We start from the raw sequence: 9,944 nt of genomic DNA on the forward strand, positions 1-9,944 counted from the left end.
AAAGGGTGTGTTCTGGTTGACACATTCAGGAAGTACCAAGTTTGCTGTTAAAAAGATTATAAGACATGTTTTTGCCATATCAAACCATGAGATTATTCTAGGTCATGTTTTTATTGCTGACTCAGTCATCCATTTGCATGAATCAATTTTAACCTCCAAACTTGTCCAGTATAATCCAAACATGAATAGTGCGTAGGTTACAAGTGGATCAGAGAAATGCCAACTTGGGGCTGGAAATTTGAATTCTGGAGCAGCTGTTTCAAAGATAAGTGGCACATTGTGGAAACAAGGCAGATGGCCTTCTGAAGAGTACTCAGAACCCCCGTGGGGGCGGGGGGCAGAGCCAGCGTCCCCACAGAACAGGGGTCCTGGGCAGCAATCTGGTTAAAACAGGGGTGGCTGTGGGTTGTCTTAAACCTAGGTCATAGGCAGCACACTTTTAAGACTTAAATTATGTACAACAGGTCCGAAAAGTAGTAAAGTTCTCTATGCTTTTATATCCACCTTATATACTACTAAGAAAATGTCTATTATATATATCAAATAAGATGATTATTTTTATTTGTAGCAAATGGCCCAAATCAATCTGATCAACAGAGATTATGAGATTCTTCCTGGTAAGTTGCAGTTCCTTCGAACCGGTCAGTCGGCATTATTTGAGCCCAGCCAGTTGGTGGGTCATGATCCGAGCAAGTCTCAGAACAAATAGGTCAAACATATGCACACAGGGGCACCTGGCGAGCTCAGTTGGTAGAGCAAGCGACTCTTGATCTCAGGGTCGTGAGTTTAAGCCCCATGTTGGGCATAGAGTTTACTTAAAGCACAAAAGCCAAAGCCAACAGATGCACATCTTTTAGCTAGCTAACGGGCAGGCAGGAGCACTCATGGCTGTGGACAGCTCCCTAGCTGTGGCTATCCCGGCCACCCAGCATCTTACCAGAACAGCATCTTACCTGGGGTCCTCTTCCTGACATACTCACAGGAGGAGTGTATAGGTAACATTTGAGTGAGACCAGGCAGGAAGGGTTGTCCGTGGAGTGGAGGGACCCAGGGCTAAGAGACCCCAGATCTGACTGGGTGTGGACTGCTGAGCCCATGAACGTGCCGCCCATGCAAGGTCAATGGGTCCTGTTTCACCACTGCTAACTCACAGACAAATGGAACTCCAGTCCCAGGCTCCTCCTGTCTGACTCCTGAACTCCAAATCCCACTGCCCCTTGATATTACAAATATAACATGTCCAAAATTGAACCCCCAGTCTTCCTCCCGATCTGCTCCGCCTATCTCAGTCAGTGGCAACTCCAACCAGGCCAGAAACCTCAGAGCCTTCCTTCGTCTCTCTTTATCTCTCATAGTACCCATCCAAACCTGCAGCAATTTCCATCAGGCACACCGTCAGAATAATGCTAGTCCTGCACCACGGTCACCATCTCTCTGCTCTGAGCCCCCAGAATGTTTTGCCTGAATTATTGAAATAGCCTCACAGCTGGTCTTCTTCTTTCTGCCCTTGATCCCCTGCACCACCAGAGTGATACCACTGAAGAATGTGCCAGGTTCTAGAAGCCTTCTGCTCAAAATCAGATGATGGCTTTCCATCTTAGAGTAGAGCAAACTTCTTGAAAAGATCTTTGAAATCTCACATAATCAGTCCCATTTTTTTTACAACAGGGTTAGATCTTGAGGGCATTATGCTAAGTGAGATAAGTCAGATGGAGAAAGACAGATACTATATGAGATCACTTCTAAGTGGAATCTAAAAATGCTGATAGAGGGACTCCTGGGTGGCTCAGTTGGTTAAGCAGCTGCCTTCTGCTCAGGTCATGATTTCAGGGTCCTAGGATCGAGCCCTGCGTTGGGCTCCCTGCAGGAAGCCTGCTTCTCCCTCTGCCTCTGCCCCCTCCTTCCGCTCATGCTCTCTCTTTCTCTCAAATAAATGACATCTTTAAAAATAATAATAATTTAAAAATAAAAATGCTGATAGAAGAGGGCTAGAGGGTAGTTACCAGGGGCTAATGGGTGGGGGAAATGGGGAGATGTTGGTCAAAGGGCACAAGCTTCCAGTTATAAGTTCTGGGGATTTGAGGTGCAGCGTGGTGATTATAGCTAATAATACTGTGGTATATACTTGAAAGTTGCTAAGAGAACAGATCTTGAATGTTCTCACTCCCCAAAAGAAATGGTAATTATGTAACATGATGGTGTTAGTGCAAGTTCTACTGGTAATCACTTTGATATATATAATTTTGCAAATCAACACATTGTACACCTTAAATTTATACAATGGTTTATATCAAGTATATCTCAATAAAAAATCACCCATAACCACACTATCCAGAGAACCAGCATTTAAATGCGTATAAACTCACCATTCTTTTTCCTGTAGTCATATGTATTTTTGGTGGGGTCACTGTAGACATAGTTTTAAAACCTGCTTTAAAATTATTTGTATGTGGGCGCCTGGTTGGCTCAGTTGGTTGAGCAACTGCCTTCGGCTCAGGTCATGATCCTGGAGTCCCGGGATCGAGTCCCACATCAGGCTCCCTGCTCAGCGGGGAGTCTGCTTCTCCCTCTGACCCTCTTCCCTCTCATGCTCTCTATCTCTCATTCTCTCTCTCTCTCAAATAAATAAATAAAATCTTTAAAAAATAAAATAAAATTATTTGTATGCATATAATTTAGATTTTAAACACATAGCCCCATATAGCCTTTAAGAAATACCAAGCTTGCTGGAAATTTATGAGGGTCCCTTTTGACATCTTCTTCCCAAAACTCGATCTTACCAGATTTGTTGTATATATAATCCAACCAATATAATAAGTTTGACCCTGATCTTGAAATCTTTCTTAGCCGACGACCTTCAGTGGCTTCCCGGATTCCCCTGTCACCTTAATCGCTTGTCACTATACACACACACACGCTTCCTTCATCCCTAATAATTACAGGGATCCAAGAGAATGAAAATTGAACAGTCTTGCTAGAGAAAAATTTCATAATTTGAGAATCTAGCTTGCTAAAAACTGAAAGAGCCTAATAGTTTGAATTAGGATGCATGAATTAGCCAAATATGGGCACAAGCTATTATTTCCTAGTGGATATTTAGGCAACCGTCATAAACCATAGCTGTGTAGCCAACTGATTGTGCATCGTATGACTCCAGAGGGTTCCATTTACATGGGCAACACTGAGAGGTCGCCCCCTGGAGTTGGGCAATGTGGTGCCCCCCCCAAAATCTGGCGGGATTACACTTAATTCAATTTTAGGAATCGTTTCTAAGATGTTTTCTTTCTCTTGCTCTGCCCTCCGCCCCAATCATCATCTATTCAGCATTTGTCTAAGGAAAGCAGATTTTCTATTATGATAGCCAATTTTTAAAAATTCTCCTTTTAGACCCTCTCTTCAGTGGACAGATAAGGGGATGCAAGCTACATGGTCCAGTTAAATGACCAGACATGTCTGTCAAATGAGTCTGCTAACAGGGTGCTGTAGGAGAGTTGGGTGGAGAGCAAAGAGCTAAACTCTGAAACCGGTCATCTCTAGCGGGTCAGCCAGTATCTGGTAGGCTCCATGTGTTCCTTCTCTCACTGGGGACTGAAGGCCTTGCCTGCTCCACCTGTATCCTCCATCCTTCAGTGCTGAACTCGGGCCCTGTGATGGATGTGCTGGGTCTTCTGTATTTGAACCTAATCTTTTCCCCTTGCTGTAAGAACTTTTTTAGACCTGAAGATCCTTGTCTACCAAATTAGGAATTCAACAAGCCCTTACACAAAATGTTAGCAAACAAAACAGGTCAAGGCTGAGCTGCTCTGGCTGAAAATGTCCTACATCACCCCCGATGGGGCTCTTTTTGAATCCGTAGGTCTCAAGGAAGCAGAATCTGAAAACCTTAGACCTCTGCTGGAACTGCCATAAAGGACCCTTCCTTTCCTCCCACCCCACTCTGGCTCTGTTAGATTCCCCTGGAGGCTGGAGTGAGGCTCTTGTTCAAGATGCAAAATTTTAGAGGGGAGCACCAGAAGAACTCAGCCATCAACATAAAGATTATTTTAATGTAATATTTTAAATAACCAAAATGAATGCAAAAATCCACAGTTAACAAAATATTAACACATTAAATTAAGAGAGAAGCTGCAAGAGTGCCTTGCTGAGCCATACTAGAGTCTGAACCAAAGGAAAAAGTTAGTCATGATGATACCGTCTTTAGCATGAAAATATTCTTTATCTCGATTACTGATGTTTTGGTGTCCCTTTAATTTTGATCCGCAACTGAGTGCCTCACTCTTCTTGCCTGGCTCTCCTAGTACCCTTTACTTCTCTTACTCCATTGTTGTATGACTGGCTGTTTCTCTTGTTCCTCATCCCCCTTAGACAGATGCTCCCTGAGGATAAGGATCGTGTCATGCTCCGCTGTACCCCCAACATATTAAGCACAAGGTAGACATTTAATCAACCTTTTCTGAATAAAATGAATGGAGCTGGAAACTATTGGCCATGGGTTTTCTTTTATCTGGCTCAATCACCAATGAGCCTATGATCTTGGGCAAAACATAACGTCTCCGGCTTCAGCTTACTCACCTGTGAAATGAAAGACGTGGCACTTTCAAATGTCCTTCTGTATCTGTCTCTAGAAGGCATCAGTCTGTAGAAGCCGACGTCTCCCAGACAGTCCCTGCCTGGTGTTTGTCAGCACCAATATGGCAATGGCAAGAGTGCTGGTCTTTCGCAGAAGATTCAAGAGCAAAGCTGTGGAGCTTTCTGTAAAATGCCCTTTTGGCTAGGGGCACCTGGGTGGCTCAGTCATTAAGTGTCTGCCTTCGGCTCAGGTCATGATGCCAGGGTGCTGGGATGGAGCCCTGCATCGGGCTCCCTGCTCAGTGGAGAGTCTGCTTCTTCCTCTGTCAACCGCCTCCCCTGCTTGTGCCCTCTGTCTCTGTCAAATAAATAAATAAAATCTTAAAAAAAAAAGAATTCTTGAGACTTTTTTGGTGCAAAATGGTGTTTTTATTATAGTCTGGGGACAGGACCCATGGGCAGAAAGAGCTGTGCTGTGATTGTGAGGACTGACTGATTGTATATTTGGGGGAAGTCCCTAAAGGGATTTCCCCACGTTCAAGAAGACTAAGAGGATCCTGGGTGTCTGGCTATTGTCGAGCTAAGGTTGCTTTAGTCTCTAGCAAAGCATTAACATTAAGGCATCTGTGAGCCCCTTGAGGAATGTCCCACTCTGCTGGTCTCTGGTATTCATCAGTGGCCTGCAAGTTGTAAGGAAATTTAATTTTATCTACATTTCTCTTGCCTTGGCTCTCCTCATCACCACCACCCTTGCTATGTTATTGAGAGGGAGGAAAAGTCACACAAGCTTGAAGCAGGTCATCGCAGGTACAGAAACACATGGCCACCAGCACTTATGTCTCTCTACTCTGTCAGAGGGATCACCTCAGGGGGAAGCGCATCCCACGCGGCTCCTGTCCTCACTGAGTTTTCAGACCCTTCCAGGAGTGAAAACGTGAGCCAACAGGTGCCCTGAGTTTGTTATGTAATCAACTGCCAAGATGGTAAGAACAGTAGGAGTCAGAAAGGTGGGAGAAAAGGAAGAAACCTACTGTGGGAGGACTTGAAAATCTTACCTCGTGTAGTCTTGGTAACTATCACGCTGAGTTAGGTGTTAACGTCTCTAAAGTACTGATCAGGACACTAAGGCTGAGAGCAAAAGCCAATCAGGAAGCATTATTGGCTTTCCCGGAGTGTTCACGTACAAGGTCTAATGTATTTGAAAGGAATTACTTGACCTGGGAACGGGGAAGTTTAACCAGGTAAGGAAACGCCTTTCTCTGCCTTTCTCCCCCTCACGATGAAGGCCTTGGGTGGGCACCTGGCTTTATTTCACCATCTCGTTCGTGAAGTGTCTGCCTGTTGGAAGATCACCTGGGTTTGGAAAGTCCGGCTGGGGAACTTAAAACAGGCCATTAGTTTAATTTCCGCACTACGTCTGACCTTGCTAGCGAGCCATCAGAAATAATGGTCTCCAAGCATCATGTGGTCATTCTGAAAGCTCTGGTTTCCGTGGCCAAAATTCCCCCCACCTGGCTCCAAGCTCCAGGATTTTTCTTTCTTCTTTCTTCTGGCTGTTTCCACCGGAGTGCTCAGGTGGAAAGATGCCTCCTCTGTCATTCTAAAGCCATAACCTTGAAATGACAGCTTTGGAGCAGCAAAGCCTATAAAACTTGTTTGGTGCTTTCTCTCTCCCACTCTCTCTCCATTTTTTTTTTTTTTTTAATGAGTTTGCCCTGTTGTTGCTATTCTCTCTCTCCTCCCTCCTCCACCCTTGACCCCAGGCAGTGGGAAAAGGGGTTAGGATTTAATCATCCATGAACAATGGCAATTTTGCAGTCTTGAAATGGGGAGGTCTTTTTACCTAGAGGTCAAATGGGAGGCCAGAAGCAATACCCACCCCTCATGCCTCAGCCTCCGTCTGAGGCATCCAACCTGCCCGCTGGGAAGCAGGGGGACTCCACAAAGCTCTCACAGGTTTGTAAGATATTGGCCTGTGTGCCCACGAAGTATTTCTAACTTTAAATAAAATCAAATGGATCAAGAGACAACAGTGACCACCCAACATTTGCGATGTTTGAGGTAGCTAGCAATCACATCAACAAAAAGGGGGCTTTTAAGATCCTACTTTGAAAAAAGGATGACTTTGTTTCTGTAGGATGATGATTAAAACTTCTATTCCATATTGTTCAGTGGATTTTTTTATTATTATTACCCAATGAAACCCTGATGGAATTATTGGGGCAGGGATTTTGAATATAAAAGGCAAATTATCATCACAAAGGCTAAGAATATGAAATAGAAGAAAGCTGGTATTTAATGAGGACTGTGGAACTTTCCGGGAAAGTGCTCTGGAAGGTTCCTCCATGGAAGCAGCACGTACTTGCTTTGAGTCAAAGGCATGCATGTCTGCCCAGGTCTTGGGTTGCAGCGGAGAGCACACTGCATCTGTCCACGGCCACAGGGTCTTGCTAGTGCTGGCGGACAGAGCACGCAGGGGCTGACTAGTGAGTCAGCAGTGTAGCCCAAGAGGTGGAACACGCTCTTTGGAAACACTCTTTAGTGCTTTAGCAAACACTAGGGACAATAGCAGACCCATGGGGAAGAAGGCAAGAAAAGTAGAAACTATGGTCCCTAGAAGAGCTTATAATTCAATTGCATGAAAAGAACCCACATTCAGAGACCCTCTCATCAGCAAGTAGAAGATTCCTGATACACCAAGCACGGGGCGGGGACGGGGCGGGGACAAGGGGCCCGTTGTATCTGTCTCTGACCTGCACCACCTCTTGTACAAATCGGCATGCCTCTCCCCACCTGCCTTTACCTGCGTAACTCCCATTTACCTGAGCTTTTCCAGGAAGCCTCCTGACACCCCAGAAGATGACAGTCTTTGTGCTTCCGCCTATCTCCATCCTTGCCCTTAGCGCCTTTTATTAGGCTATCTTTTGTGTGTGGACTGTGACCTCCATGAGGACAGTGCCTGGGGACTTACTCACCACGGAGCCCGCGGGACTGAGCCTCCTGCTGAGCATAGGAAATACCCTGCAATAAGAGCGCTAATCAATGGGCAAACAACGGCTAAGTTAGGTTTGCAATGACAAGGAAGAACGACAGGGTAATCAGGGGATGCTTCTCAGAGGAGTTGAGTGTTGAGTAAAATTTTAAGGGTGTGGAACTAATTGGATTGGTAAGAAGAAGACAGCGGAGCATTTATGGGAAATGTCAATAGCTGCATTGTGCCACTCTCAGGGAACAGGGTCCGGGGCATTAATGAGAAGAGGATCAATACACGAAAGAGGAGGGTAGTTGGAGGACTTGAAAGCATTTTGTATTCTGGATTTGATGGACAGACCGTGTAATTCTTTCTGCTGCCGCAGAGGAGACGGTTAGCCACTACCAGCAGTGCCCTGATCCGATTCTCACCAGAGTCTATATTTGGATTATTTAAATCCCACTGTGCCTTCAGTTTAATGCAGCATTTCCTTCGTTTCCTGCCCGAAATCCTTATGAATATTTCAACGGTGGCTTTGGATGGCTTCCCTGCCTACAGTAAACCTATCTCCAGAGAGGTCCAAGCCGACTCAAGTTTTTCCTTAAGGCTACGCATTCTTTTTATTTATTTATTTACTTATTTTTTAAGATTTTATATAAATAAATAAATAAATAAAATTCATTTATTTATATAAATTTTTAAAATTATTATATAAATTATATAAAATTATTTTTATTAAATTAATTAAATTAATTAAATTTTTAAATTAAATTAATTAAAATTAAATTAATTTATTAAAAATAAAATAAATTATATAAAATTATAAAATTTTATTTGACAGAGAGAGAGACAACCAGAAAGGGAACACAAGCAGGGGGAGTGGGTGAGAGAGAAGCAGGCTTCCCGCGGAGTAAGGAGCCCAATGCGGGGTTCGATCCCAGGACCCTGAGATCATGACCTGAGCTGAAGGTAGACGCTTAACAACTGAGCCACCCAGGTGCCCCTAAGGCTATGCATTCTTTATCAGCAAGCAACCTTAATCTCACATTTACTAAGACTCAAGCATCATTTTTCATGTACTCTCATGTCATGAAAGCCTTACTTGAGTCCTGCGATCACAAGGGCACCATCAGGAAGAGGAAATGAGCAGGGCTGTGAACCAGAACACGCTGCACCTTTTTAAACATTAACCATTGTTCAGGTCTGCAGACCTGGCTGCTAAAGGAAACAAGGCAAATCAGGAATTAAATGCAAAATAAGATCTTACCTATGGAAAATTTTAGAGTTCTCAGATCTGCCTTGATTCACTAAAGTTTTATTTTATATATATTATGTATAATATATATAACGTATATGTTATGTATAATATATATAATTTATATATTGAAGAAATAAAAGTATAACTAAATTGACCTCTTCTCTGAAAATAGCTCTTTCTGACCCATGTCATGTTCAGAAGAATAAAGTCATTCCATGTGACAGCATTCAAGCTAGGATGACATCAATGGCATTAGAACATTACTATGGAAAGAGCTTTTGTTCCATGAAGAACTCTGTTTTAGGAATTAGAAGGAATTTGATAATCTTCGATACTTGCTGGCATAGGCTAAGCGTATATATTGGTTATCATTGATTTTTACAATTCAAGGAGCACTTTTTGGTGCTGTCTTGCTTTTATTTATTTTTTCTATGAATGTGAATCACGGAAACCAGTATTTAAATGATTCTATCAGCCATGTGATGGCTGTAGTCATCATCATTGTTGCCATTTTGTTATTGAGCGTTTCCTACTCTGGGCTGGGTACCATGCACATGATTTTGATGCATTGGTTCACGGAACTTGGTGCCTACTTCTGTTATTGTATTTCCCAAGGTGAACTAAAATATGTTGTATAAGCATCTGTCTCCACCCTATCCTGCCTCCACTACAGTCTTCTGAATACAGAGTCTGTATCTTCTTCATTCCGGTATCCCAGCACCATGCACATCCGGGTCACTTACATAAAGCAAACAACTGAGGTAACAAAATCATAGTGTTTCCAGGATCTTAAAAAAAATTTTTTTAGGGTTGTACTACTTTGATACAGTGGTATTTTTAACAACAAAATCTGGAAACAAACTATCTTCAAGCTATAGGGGAATAGTTAACATATAAGCCACAGTACAACTAGTCTGTGATATTAGGGTGACTTTAGAAATTAAGATTTCTGGAGAGAAACCTTGGAACCCTGAAAAACTTGTGGCAACGTCAGATAAAATGTCCTGGTACTCAACTGTACATACAGTTTGTATATATGCAACCCTGTGAAAGAATGAATATTATTCGTACAGATGGAAAAAGTACCTGAAAAAAAAAAAAACAACCCAGAATTCTGATAGTAGTCAAGGTTGCATAATTATGGAC

The sequence above is a fragment of the Callorhinus ursinus genome, unplaced genomic scaffold (assembly GCF_003265705.2).
Source record: "Callorhinus ursinus isolate GAN/ISIS: 27379988/994484 unplaced genomic scaffold, GSC_fseal_2.0 scaffold14, whole genome shotgun sequence".
Taxonomy (NCBI): Eukaryota; Metazoa; Chordata; class Mammalia; order Carnivora; family Otariidae; genus Callorhinus; species Callorhinus ursinus.